The 12,935-nt window shown below is 55.2% G+C and overlaps 8 non-coding genes across 8 annotated transcripts; all 8 read right to left on the reverse strand.

Annotated features, from left to right (window-relative positions):
- Positions 1 to 871: 871 nt before the first annotated feature.
- LOC133086523 (small nucleolar RNA SNORD116) lies at positions 872 to 963 on the reverse strand. The gene has a single exon (XR_009700277.1). It is a non-coding gene; the product is annotated as a small nucleolar RNA SNORD116 (small nucleolar RNA).
- Positions 964 to 1,365: 402 nt separating this feature from the next.
- LOC133085938 (small nucleolar RNA SNORD116) lies at positions 1,366 to 1,459 on the reverse strand. Its single transcript, XR_009699736.1, has one exon. It is a non-coding gene; the product is annotated as a small nucleolar RNA SNORD116 (small nucleolar RNA).
- Positions 1,460 to 3,905: 2,446 nt separating this feature from the next.
- LOC133086147 (small nucleolar RNA SNORD116) lies at positions 3,906 to 3,997 on the reverse strand. The gene has a single exon (XR_009699915.1). It is a non-coding gene; the product is annotated as a small nucleolar RNA SNORD116 (small nucleolar RNA).
- A 2,425-nt stretch (positions 3,998 to 6,422) lies between these two features.
- On the reverse strand, positions 6,423 to 6,514 carry LOC133086561 (small nucleolar RNA SNORD116). The gene has a single exon (XR_009700313.1). It is a non-coding gene; the product is annotated as a small nucleolar RNA SNORD116 (small nucleolar RNA).
- A 402-nt stretch (positions 6,515 to 6,916) lies between these two features.
- LOC133085939 (small nucleolar RNA SNORD116) lies at positions 6,917 to 7,010 on the reverse strand. Its single transcript, XR_009699737.1, has one exon. It is a non-coding gene; the product is annotated as a small nucleolar RNA SNORD116 (small nucleolar RNA).
- Positions 7,011 to 9,456: 2,446 nt separating this feature from the next.
- Positions 9,457 to 9,548, reverse strand: LOC133086148 (small nucleolar RNA SNORD116). The gene has a single exon (XR_009699916.1). It is a non-coding gene; the product is annotated as a small nucleolar RNA SNORD116 (small nucleolar RNA).
- Positions 9,549 to 11,973: 2,425 nt separating this feature from the next.
- LOC133086562 (small nucleolar RNA SNORD116) lies at positions 11,974 to 12,065 on the reverse strand. The gene has a single exon (XR_009700314.1). It is a non-coding gene; the product is annotated as a small nucleolar RNA SNORD116 (small nucleolar RNA).
- A 402-nt stretch (positions 12,066 to 12,467) lies between these two features.
- On the reverse strand, positions 12,468 to 12,561 carry LOC133085940 (small nucleolar RNA SNORD116). Its single transcript, XR_009699738.1, has one exon. It is a non-coding gene; the product is annotated as a small nucleolar RNA SNORD116 (small nucleolar RNA).
- Between the last annotated feature and the right edge of the window lie 374 nt (positions 12,562 to 12,935).

Below are 12,935 nucleotides of genomic sequence, written 5' to 3' on the forward strand. Positions count from 1 at the left end.
AAGGCAACCATTCGCTGGAACAAGGACCCGCCGTGAAGCACTTTGACAAAGGGGAGGAAAAGGGTGGGATGGTCCACGAATGTGCACCTGTATTCCTTCCGTACACGGGCCTCCAAATGCTCCTGAAGATATCCCAAAAGAGTTCTGGGAACCCTATGTCCACCGACCATCTATCCACCCAACAGTAAGCCTGTGGGCTTAGCCAAGACTCTCACGTGTATTTCCCGATCGCCTTGCCTTCCTGTCTCCACCAGGATCCAAACGTCTCACGGCAAGGTGCCAGAGCCACCCCTCACCTAAGTAGCTTGATATCCCCTGGATTTGCCTAAGGCATTTTCCAACCTCTCCACACAACACACAAGCAGGACACAACCCAAGGAGGAGCCATCAGCGTCGCCCAAATCCCGGGGACAGTGGCCCATTTGATTTCCCCCGACCATCAGGGCAAACCTAAACTGCATCCCATCTCCCAAGCTGAACATGACAAAGAAGGCTGGCCTGGCCAGGACTCCTTCTCTGACCCTGAGTGCAGAGACTTCTGTTTCCTTGCGGGAACAAGGCAACGACCTGGGCTCGAGGGTGGCCTGTAGATCTCAATGGCAGGCCAGAGGAACACCAGTGGCTCACGCTTCCTTTCGCACCCGCACGCTGACCGCGGCAGGGGATGGCAGTCCTGGCTAGACTCAGGTGCCCAGAGACGTCAAGTTGTCTTTAGATTTCCCACGTGGATGGACATCACAGGCTCCTTTCCACTTGGCTCTTTCCGCACGAGAAGCCCGCCACCCTCAACTTGAACAATGTTGCTGCGTACGCCCACAGTAGCACATGCGACATGGACCTCTCCCTACCTTTCCTTTGGGAGCCACGTGCTGGACCTCAGTGAGGATGAGAAGACGGTAGGTATTGCTCATTCATTTTGTTTAGATTTCCAAGGAATGCATTTATGGGAGTCATCACCGATCCACGCACCTGCTCAAAAGCTGGACGTGCAAAGTCGCAGCCTCCATGGCGGACTGCTAGGGAGCTCTATCATCTCAGCAGTAGGGAGCTGCCAGACTCGAGCCACGGGGCAGGAAGTGCACCCAAGTCTCAGGGCATCGGAGCTCGGGTGCCCCAGGAAGAGCCCAGTATGTGAGGGTGTAGTCTTGGTGCACAAGTCCCCGTGGCCAAACAATTAGGGTTCTTCAAAGAAGTTCCATTTTCCACCACAAGGTTTCCACCAGGAACCTTGTCGAGCCAGAGGCGATACTCTTGGATCACACAGAATACTATTGGCATTGCAGATATTCCGATGCCCAAACTGGCAGGGCAAACCCTTGCGGCAACTAGGGTAACTTGCCCTGGCGCCTTGTATTTTCGCACCCTGGGCCCGTCAGTGACATGAACTCGGAGAAACCTGAGACCCATTCGTTTTGTTCAGATTTCCAAGCAGTGCATTTATGGGAGTCATCATCAATCCACGCACCTGCTCAAAGGCTGCATGTTCAAAGTCGCAGGCTCCACCGCGGGGCAGCCAACGATCTCAATAATGTCAGCAGTCAGGAGCGATCAGAGCCGACCCACGGGGCTGGAAATGGAGCTAAGGATCATGGCATCGGATCTGGGGTGCCCCTGGAAGAGCCAAGAAGGTGAGGTGTAGTCTCAGTGCACAAGTCCCCGTGGCCAAACATCTACGTTTCTGCAAAGAAATTCTGCTCACCACCACAAGGTTCCTACGAGGATCCTCAAAGACTTCACGCCAAAAACACTCTGAGACTCACCTCGCCTTGCCTCACCTTGCCGCACTGTCCTTACTTCGCCAGGTATCAAGGACTGTACAGAGGGCCCCATGCTGCTGCAGGCGTTTGTTCCCTGGCACTCCACCACCTGCCTCAGGGTGACAGAACACAGGGATATTTGAGAAAGGTAACGGGCGCACAGAGAGAAAGGGTGATACCGCCCAGCGATGTGTGCTATATCTCCCCTCAACATTTCATTTGCTGCCCATCATGTCTGTGTGTCCACAGCCAAACGTGAATGCATGGTGGCACAGATGCCTTCAGAGCTCACGGGCATCAGCACAAAGAGCACGGCCGTCCAGCAAACCCCCTCGTATGGGCCTTGAACTTCCCCGCTGAGCCACCTCCCCGCCGACAAAGCATAGGGATGTCATTCTGAACCGCTGAGACACCCTCAGGGGAAGTGCGATTACTCAGCGTAAGAGCCACTGCCCTCTGGGGAACAAAACCACTCCTGGGACATAAGCTTCCACACAATGGACTCACCCTCAAGGGGAAATGTGGTCCCTGAGATCTTCCCCAAGGGAACGGCCCTTGGCCTAATGTGACGACCTCTAAAAAAAGCAGCTTGTAGGGACAGGTGACAAAACGCACCAGAGGAACCCCTGGACTGAACAATGGAGACTCACCTGCAGGCATACTTCCTGGCCTGCTGCCAAGACTGACAACCTACCCTTGGCCCACACACAAAGCTAATGGCATGGGAACCATTCCGATGCCCAACGTGGCGGGGCAAATGCTTGCAGCAATTGTGTAACTTGCAGTGGTGCCTGGTACTTTTGCACTCCGGGCCCATCAGTGACGTGACCTTGGAGAAACCGTGAGGCCCAGGTCCTCCACAAGCAACTTGTTACCCAGAGCTGTGCAACGAGAGAACCCAGCCAACAGCGTAGACAATTGAACCGGTATGACTTGTCTGGCCTGTCGCCAGGCTCGCCGGATACCACAGTTATGACGCACCAGCGGGTGGCAGGAAAAATGACACCCACACCTCACACCCTCTCCTGCCCTTAAACCTGTGGCCTTTCCTTGGCAGCCTACTCCCTTTTTTCCGCATGCTTGTGCCCACTGACCTCCGGGAAGAGCTCCAATCCTCAGGGAGCCCTATGTGGGTGGGGTGTAGAAACGATGCTTGGCTGTCCTCAGGGACACCTTCACATCTTCAACACAGGGGGAACGTGGCCAGACAGGGACAAAACACCCTACGGCCTCCAAATCGGCCCCCATGAGAAGACACAATACTGTGCCACGAGGGCAACCATTCGCTGGCACAAGGACCCGCCAGGAAGCAAATCGACGAAGGAGAGGAAAAAGGCGGGATAGTTCACAAATGTGCTCCCGTATTCCCTCCCTACACGTGCCTCCAAATGCTCCTGAGGGAATCCCAAATGTGTTCCGGGAACCCCATTGCCACCGTCGATCTATCCACCCACCAGTAAACCTGTGGGCTTAGCCAGCCATCTCACGTGTCTCTTTCGCTCGCCTTGCCTTACTCTGTCTCCACCGGGATCCCAACGTGTCATGGCAAGATGCCAGAGCCACCCCTCACCAAGGAAGCTTGCCATGACCAAGCTTGAGTAAGGCATTTTCCAGCCCCTTCACACAGCACACAGAAGCAGGACACAACCCACGGAGGAGCCATCATATTGGCCAAACTCCCGGGAACAGTGGCCCATTTGATTTCTCCCCTCATCAGGAGAAACCTAAACTGCATCTGGTCTCCCAAGCAGAACATGACAAAGAAGCCTGCCCTAGGCCTGGAATCCTGTTCTGACCCTGAGCATACAGACTTCTGTTTCTTTGAGGCCACAAGGCAATGACCAGCAGGTGGGGGCGGCCTGTATCACTCAAGTGCAGGCGACAGGACCATCAATGGCTCATGCTTCCTCTCCTCCCTGCTTGCTGAACCATGGCAGGGGACAGCAATCCTGGCTAGACGAAGGAACCCAGAGACGGCACACTGTCCCAAGCCTTCCCACCTGGATTGGCATCCCAGGCTGCTTTCCCAATGGTTCTTCTCCCCATGAGATGACCACCACCCTCAACTTGAATAACGTGGCTGTGGACACCCACGGCAGCAAATGCAACGTGAACCTCTGCCTGCTTTCCTTTTGGGAGCCACGTGCTGGACCTCAGTTCCAACGAGGAGACGGTAGGGATGTCTCACTCATTTTGTTCAGCTTTCCAAGGAATGCATTTGTGGGAGTCATCATCGATCCAAGCACATGCTCAAAAGTTGGACATGGAAAGTTGCAGATTCCACCAGGGGACGGACAGCGAGCTGAATCATATCAGCGTACAGAAGCGGCCAGAGCCAAGCCACGGGGCAGAAAATGCAGCCAGTTCCCAGGGCATCGAAGCTCGTGTTCCCCAAGAAAAACCAGAAGTAGAGGGTGTAGCCATGGTGCACAAGTACCCGTTGCCAAACCTTTAGGTTTAGCAAAGAAGTGCCGCTTACCGCAACAAGGGTTGAAGCAGGATCCTCATGGAATGCACGACAACACCCCTCCGAGGCTCCTTCGCCTGGCCTCGCCTTGCCACACCGTCCTCACTTCAACGGGTATCAGGGCTTATACGGATGGCCCCAGGCTGCTGCTTGCTTTCCTTCCCTGGCATTCCACCTGGCTCGGGGTGAGAGAACACACGCATGCTTGAGGAGGGTGCACGGGCGTACCGAGGGAAAGGGCGATACCACCCAGCGACGTGTGCTCTATCTCTCCTCAACATTTCATTTGCTGTCCATCTTGCTATGTGTCGGCAGCCAAACGTGAAAGGATGGTGACACAGACGCCTTCAGAGCGTGCGGCCATCAGGACAAAGAGCGCCGCCGACCAACAAGCCCCTGGTCTCGGGCCTTGCAACCCCTCGCCTGAGCACTCTGCCCTCCATCACAGCAAAAGGATGTCTTCCCGATCCTCTGAGACACCCTTAGGAAAACTGGGCCCCCTCAGCCTAAGAGCCAGTGCCCTCTAGGGGAACAAACACCCCCTTGGCACTCATGCTTCCACACAGTGGACATGCCCTCAAGGGGAGAGATCTTCCACAAGGGAAGGGCCCTTGGCCGAATATGACGCCCTCCATCTAAAGCGGCTCGTAGGGACCCGTGACAAAGGGCACCTGAGTAACCCCTGGACTGATCAAGGGAGACTCAACAGCAAGCATACTTCCTGGTCTCCTGCCAAGTCAGAGGAACTTCCCTAGGACCACAACCAAAGCTAATGGCATGGGAGCCATTCCAATGCCCAAAGTGGTGCGGCAAACCCTTGCAGCAAATGGGTAACTTATCGTAGCACCTTGCACAACCGCACTCTTCTCTTCAAGGACAAGACCTTGAAGAAACCGAGGGACCCAGGTCCTCCAGAACCAACGTGTCACCCACAGCCGTGCAATGAGAGAACGCATCCAACATCCTGGACCCTTGAACCGGCATGACTTCTCTGGCTTGAAGCCATGCACGCTGGAGATCACAGGCTCGCAGCGCCAGAGGGTGGCAGGACAAAATGACCCCTGCAGCACACATTCACTCCAGCCCTTAAACCTGTAGCCTTTGCTTGGCAGCCGACTCCCTTCTTTCTGCATGGTTGGGCCCAATGACCTCCGGGAAGAGCTCCAAACCTCAGGGAATGCTATGCGGACTGGGTACAGCAATGACGCTGGCATATCCTAAGGAACACCTTCACACCTTCAACATAGGGGCAATGAGGCCACACAGGGACAAAACATCCCAACGCCTCCAAATCGGTCCCAGTGAGAAGACACCATACTGTGCCGTGAAGGCAACCATTCGCTGGAACAAGGACCCGCCGTGAAGCACTTTGACAAAGGGGAGGAAAAGGGTGGGATGGTCCACGAATGTGCACCTGTATTCCTTCCGTACACGGGCCTCCAAATGCTCCTGAAGATATCCCAAAAGAGTTCTGGGAACCCTATGTCCACCGACCATCTATCCACCCAACAGTAAGCCTGTGGGCTTAGCCAAGACTCTCACGTGTATTTCCCGATCGCCTTGCCTTCCTGTCTCCACCAGGATCCAAACGTCTCACGGCAAGGTGCCAGAGCCACCCCTCACCTAAGTAGCTTGATATCCCCTGGATTTGCCTAAGGCATTTTCCAACCTCTCCACACAACACACAAGCAGGACACAACCCAAGGAGGAGCCATCAGCGTCGCCCAAATCCCGGGGACAGTGGCCCATTTGATTTCCCCCGACCATCAGGGCAAACCTAAACTGCATCCCATCTCCCAAGCTGAACATGACAAAGAAGGCTGGCCTGGCCAGGACTCCTTCTCTGACCCTGAGTGCAGAGACTTCTGTTTCCTTGCGGGAACAAGGCAACGACCTGGGCTCGAGGGTGGCCTGTAGATCTCAATGGCAGGCCAGAGGAGCACCAGTGGCTCACGCTTCCTTTCGCACCCGCACGCTGACCGCGGCAGGGGATGGCAGTCCTGGCTAGACTCAGGTGCCCAGAGACGTCAAGTTGTCTTTAGATTTCCCACGTGGATGGACATCACAGGCTCCTTTCCACTTGGCTCTTTCCGCACGAGAAGCCCGCCACCCTCAACTTGAACAATGTTGCTGCGTACGCCCACAGTAGCACATGCGACATGGACCTCTCCCTACCTTTCCTTTGGGAGCCACGTGCTGGACCTCAGTGAGGATGAGAAGACGGTAGGTATTGCTCATTCGTTTTGTTTAGATTTCCAAGGAATGCATTTATGGGAGTCATCACCGATCCACGCACCTGCTCAAAGGCTGGACGTGCAAAGTCGCAGCCTCCATGGCGGACTGCTAGGGAGCTCTATCATCTCAGCAGTAGGGAGCTGCCAGACTCGAGCCACGGGGCAGGAAGTGCACCCAAGTCTCAGGGCATCGGAGCTCGGGTGCCCCAGGAAGAGCCCAGTATGTGAGGGTGTAGTCTTGGTGCACAAGTCCCCGTGGCCAAACAATTAGGGTTCTTCAAAGAAGTTCCATTTTCCACCACAAGGTTTCCACCAGGAACCTTGTCGAGCCAGAGGCGATACTCTTGGATCACACAGAATACTATTGGCATTGCAGATATTCCGATGCCCAAACTGGCAGGGCAAACCCTTGCGGCAACTAGGGTAACTTGCCCTGGCGCCTTGTATTTTCGCACCCTGGGCCCGTCAGTGACATGAACTCGGAGAAACCTGAGACCCATTCGTTTTGTTCAGATTTCCAAGCAGTGCATTTATGGGAGTCATCATCAATCCACGCACCTGCTCAAAGGCTGCATGTTCAAAGTCGCAGGCTCCACCGCGGGGCAGCCAACGATCTCAATAATGTCAGCAGTCAGGAGCGGTCAGAGCCGACCCACGGGGCTGGAAATGGAGCTAAGGATCATGGCATCGGATCTGGGGTGCCCCTGGAAGAGCCAAGAAGGTGAGGTGTAGTCTCAGTGCACAAGTCCCCGTGGCCAAACATCTACGTTTCTGCAAAGAAATTCCGCTCACCACCACAAGGTTCCTACGAGGATCCTCAAAGACTTCACGCCAAAAACACTCTGAGACTCACCTCGCCTTGCTTCACCTTGCCGCACTGTCCTTACTTCGCCAGGTATCAAGGACTGTACAGAGGGCCCCATGCTGCTGCAGGCGTTTGTTCCCTGGCACTCCACCACCTGCCTCAGGGTGACAGAACACAGGGATATTTGAGAAAGGTAACGGGCGCACAGAGAGAAAGGGTGATACCGCCCAGCGATGTGTGCTATATCTCCCCTCAACATTTCATTTGCTGCCCATCATGTCTGTGTGTCCACAGCCAAACGTGAATGCATGGTGGCACAGATGCCTTCAGAGCTCACGGGCATCAGCACAAAGAGCACGGCCGTCCAGCAAACCCCCTCGTATGGGCCTTGAACTTCCCCGCTGAGCCACCTCCCCGCCGACAAAGCATAGGGATGTCATTCTGAACCGCTGAGACACCCTCAGGGGAAGTGCGATTACTCAGCGTAAGAGCCACTGCCCTCTGGGGAACAAAACCACTCCTGGGACATAAGCTTCCACACAATGGACTCACCCTCAAGGGGAAATGTGGTCCCTGAGATCTTCCCCAAGGGAACGGCCCTTGGCCTAATGTGACGACCTCTAAAAAAAGCAGCTTGTAGGGACAGGTGACAAAACGCACCAGAGGAACCCCTGGACTGAACAATGGAGACTCACCTGCAGGCATACTTCCTGGCCTGCTGCCAAGACTGACAACCTACCCTTGGCCCACACACAAAGCTAATGGCATGGGAACCATTCCGATGCCCAACGTGGCGGGGCAAATGCTTGCAGCAATTGTGTAACTTGCAGTGGTGCCTGGTACTTTTGCACTCCGGGCCCATCAGTGACGTGACCTTGGAGAAACCGTGAGGCCCAGGTCCTCCACAAGCAACTTGTTACCCAGAGCTGTGCAACGAGAGAACCCAGCCAACAGCGTAGACAATTGAACCGGTATGACTTGTCTGGCCTGTCGCCAGGCTCGCCGGATACCACAGTTATGACGCACCAGCGGGTGGCAGGAAAAATGACACCCACACCTCACACCCTCTCCTGCCCTTAAACCTGTGGCCTTTCCTTGGCAGCCTACTCCCTTTTTTCCGCATGCTTGTGCCCACTGACCTCCGGGAAGAGCTCCAATCCTCAGGGAGCCCTATGTGGGTGGGGTGTAGAAACGATGCTTGGCTGTCCTCAGGGACACCTTCACATCTTCAACACAGGGGGAACGTGGCCAGACAGGGACAAAACACCCTACGGCCTCCAAATCGGCCCCCATGAGAAGACACAATACTGTGCCACGAGGGCAACCATTCGCTGGCACAAGGACCCGCCAGGAAGCAAATCGACGAAGGAGAGGAAAAAGGCGGGATAGTTCACAAATGTGCTCCCGTATTCCCTCCCTACACGTGCCTCCAAATGCTCCTGAGGGAATCCCAAATGTGTTCCGGGAACCCCATTGCCACCGTCGATCTATCCACCCACCAGTAAACCTGTGGGCTTAGCCAGCCATCTCACGTGTCTCTTTCGCTCGCCTTGCCTTACTCTGTCTCCACCGGGATCCCAACGTGTCATGGCAAGATGCCAGAGCCACCCCTCACCAAGGAAGCTTGCCATGACCAAGCTTGAGTAAGGCATTTTCCAGCCCCTTCACACAGCACACAGAAGCAGGACACAACCCACGGAGGAGCCATCATATTGGCCAAACTCCCGGGAACAGTGGCCCATTTGATTTCTCCCCTCATCAGGAGAAACCTAAACTGCATCTGGTCTCCCAAGCAGAACATGACAAAGAAGCCTGCCCTAGGCCTGGAATCCTGTTCTGACCCTGAGCATACAGACTTCTGTTTCTTTGAGGCCACAAGGCAATGACCAGCAGGTGGGGGCGGCCTGTATCACTCAAGTGCAGGCGACAGGACCATCAATGGCTCATGCTTCCTCTCCTCCCTGCTTGCTGAACCATGGCAGGGGACAGCAATCCTGGCTAGACGAAGGAACCCAGAGACGGCACACTGTCCCAAGCCTTCCCACCTGGATTGGCATCCCAGGCTGCTTTCCCAATGGTTCTTCTCCCCATGAGATGACCACCACCCTCAACTTGAATAACGTGGCTGTGGACACCCACGGCAGCAAATGCAACGTGAACCTCTGCCTGCTTTCCTTTTGGGAGCCACGTGCTGGACCTCAGTTCCAACGAGGAGACGGTAGGGATGTCTCACTCATTTTGTTCAGCTTTCCAAGGAATGCATTTGTGGGAGTCATCATCGATCCAAGCACATGCTCAAAAGTTGGACATGGAAAGTTGCAGATTCCACCAGGGGACGGACAGCGAGCTGAATCATATCAGCGTACAGAAGCGGCCAGAGCCAAGCCACGGGGCAGAAAATGCAGCCAGTTCCCAGGGCATCGAAGCTCGTGTTCCCCAAGAAAAACCAGAAGTAGAGGGTGTAGCCATGGTGCACAAGTACCCGTTGCCAAACCTTTAGGTTTAGCAAAGAAGTGCCGCTTACCGCAACAAGGGTTGAAGCAGGATCCTCATGGAATGCACGACAACACCCCTCCGAGGCTCCTTCGCCTGGCCTCGCCTTGCCACACCGTCCTCACTTCAACGGGTATCAGGGCTTATACGGATGGCCCCAGGCTGCTGCTTGCTTTCCTTCCCTGGCATTCCACCTGGCTCGGGGTGAGAGAACACACGCATGCTTGAGGAGGGTGCACGGGCGTACCGAGGGAAAGGGCGATACCACCCAGCGACGTGTGCTCTATCTCTCCTCAACATTTCATTTGCTGTCCATCTTGCTATGTGTCGGCAGCCAAACGTGAAAGGATGGTGACACAGACGCCTTCAGAGCGTGCGGCCATCAGGACAAAGAGCGCCGCCGACCAACAAGCCCCTGGTCTCGGGCCTTGCAACCCCTCCCCTGAGCACTCTGCCCTCCATCACAGCAAAAGGATGTCTTCCCGATCCTCTGAGACACCCTTAGGAAAACTGGGCCCCCTCAGCCTAAGAGCCAGTGCCCTCTAGGGGAACAAACACCCCCTTGGCACTCATGCTTCCACACAGTGGACATGCCCTCAAGGGGAGAGATCTTCCACAAGGGAAGGGCCCTTGGCCGAATATGACGCCCTCCATCTAAAGCGGCTCGTAGGGACCCGTGACAAAGGGCACCTGAGTAACCCCTGGACTGATCAAGGGAGACTCAACAGCAAGCATACTTCCTGGTCTCCTGCCAAGTCAGAGGAACTTCCCTAGGACCACAACCAAAGCTAATGGCATGGGAGCCATTCCAATGCCCAAAGTGGTGCGGCAAACCCTTGCAGCAAATGGGTAACTTATCGTAGCACCTTGCACAACCGCACTCTTCTCTTCAAGGACAAGACCTTGAAGAAACCGAGGGACCCAGGTCCTCCAGAACCAACGTGTCACCCACAGCCGTGCAATGAGAGAACGCATCCAACATCCTGGACCCTTGAACCGGCATGACTTCTCTGGCTTGAAGCCATGCACGCTGGAGATCACAGGCTCGCAGCGCCAGAGGGTGGCAGGACAAAATGACCCCTGCAGCACACATTCACTCCAGCCCTTAAACCTGTAGCCTTTGCTTGGCAGCCGACTCCCTTCTTTCTGCATGGTTGGGCCCAATGACCTCCGGGAAGAGCTCCAAACCTCAGGGAATGCTATGCGGACTGGGTACAGCAATGACGCTGGCATATCCTAAGGAACACCTTCACACCTTCAACATAGGGGCAATGAGGCCACACAGGGACAAAACATCCCAACGCCTCCAAATCGGTCCCAGTGAGAAGACACCATACTGTGCCGTGAAGGCAACCATTCGCTGGAACAAGGACCCGCCGTGAAGCACTTTGACAAAGGGGAGGAAAAGGGTGGGATGGTCCACGAATGTGCACCTGTATTCCTTCCGTACACGGGCCTCCAAATGCTCCTGAAGATATCCCAAAAGAGTTCTGGGAACCCTATGTCCACCGACCATCTATCCACCCAACAGTAAGCCTGTGGGCTTAGCCAAGACTCTCACGTGTATTTCCCGATCGCCTTGCCTTCCTGTCTCCACCAGGATCCAAACGTCTCACGGCAAGGTGCCAGAGCCACCCCTCACCTAAGTAGCTTGATATCCCCTGGATTTGCCTAAGGCATTTTCCAACCTCTCCACACAACACACAAGCAGGACACAACCCAAGGAGGAGCCATCAGCGTCGCCCAAATCCCGGGGACAGTGGCCCATTTGATTTCCCCCGACCATCAGGGCAAACCTAAACTGCATCCCATCTCCCAAGCTGAACATGACAAAGAAGGCTGGCCTGGCCAGGACTCCTTCTCTGACCCTGAGTGCAGAGACTTCTGTTTCCTTGCGGGAACAAGGCAACGACCTGGGCTCGAGGGTGGCCTGTAGATCTCAATGGCAGGCCAGAGGAGCACCAGTGGCTCACGCTTCCTTTCGCACCCGCACGCTGACCGCGGCAGGGGATGGCAGTCCTGGCTAGACTCAGGTGCCCAGAGACGTCAAGTTGTCTTTAGATTTCCCACGTGGATGGACATCACAGGCTCCTTTCCACTTGGCTCTTTCCGCACGAGAAGCCCGCCACCCTCAACTTGAACAATGTTGCTGCGTACGCCCACAGTAGCACATGCGACATGGACCTCTCCCTACCTTTCCTTTGGGAGCCACGTGCTGGACCTCAGTGAGGATGAGAAGACGGTAGGTATTGCTCATTCGTTTTGTTTAGATTTCCAAGGAATGCATTTATGGGAGTCATCACCGATCCACGCACCTGCTCAAAGGCTGGACGTGCAAAGTCGCAGCCTCCATGGCGGACTGCTAGGGAGCTCTATCATCTCAGCAGTAGGGAGCTGCCAGACTCGAGCCACGGGGCAGGAAGTGCACCCAAGTCTCAGGGCATCGGAGCTCGGGTGCCCCAGGAAGAGCCCAGTATGTGAGGGTGTAGTCTTGGTGCACAAGTCCCCGTGGCCAAACAATTAGGGTTCTTCAAAGAAGTTCCATTTTCCACCACAAGGTTTCCACCAGGAACCTTGTCGAGCCAGAGGCGATACTCTTGGATCACACAGAATACTATTGGCATTGCAGATATTCCGATGCCCAAACTGGCAGGGCAAACCCTTGCGGCAACTAGGGTAACTTGCCCTGGCGCCTTGTATTTTCGCACCCTGGGCCCGTCAGTGACATGAACTCGGAGAAACCTGAGACCCATTCGTTTTGTTCAGATTTCCAAGCAGTGCATTTATGGGAGTCATCATCAATCCACGCACCTGCTCAAAGGCTGCATGTTCAAAGTCGCAGGCTCCACCGCGGGGCAGCCAACGATCTCAATAATGTCAGCAGTCAGGAGCGGTCAGAGCCGACCCACGGGGCTGGAAATGGAGCTAAGGATCATGGCATCGGATCTGGGGTGCCCCTGGAAGAGCCAAGAAGGTGAGGTGTAGTCTCAGTGCACAAGTCCCCGTGGCCAAACATCTACGTTTCTGCAAAGAAATTCCGCTCACCACCACAAGGTTCCTACGAGGATCCTCAAAGACTTCACGCCAAAAACACTCTGAGACTCACCTCGCCTTGCCTCACCTTGCCGCACTGTCCTTACTTCGCCAGGTATCAAGGACTGTACAGAGGGCCCCATGCT

This window comes from Eubalaena glacialis, chromosome 2 (genome assembly GCF_028564815.1).
Source record: "Eubalaena glacialis isolate mEubGla1 chromosome 2, mEubGla1.1.hap2.+ XY, whole genome shotgun sequence".
Taxonomy (NCBI): Eukaryota; Metazoa; Chordata; class Mammalia; order Artiodactyla; family Balaenidae; genus Eubalaena; species Eubalaena glacialis.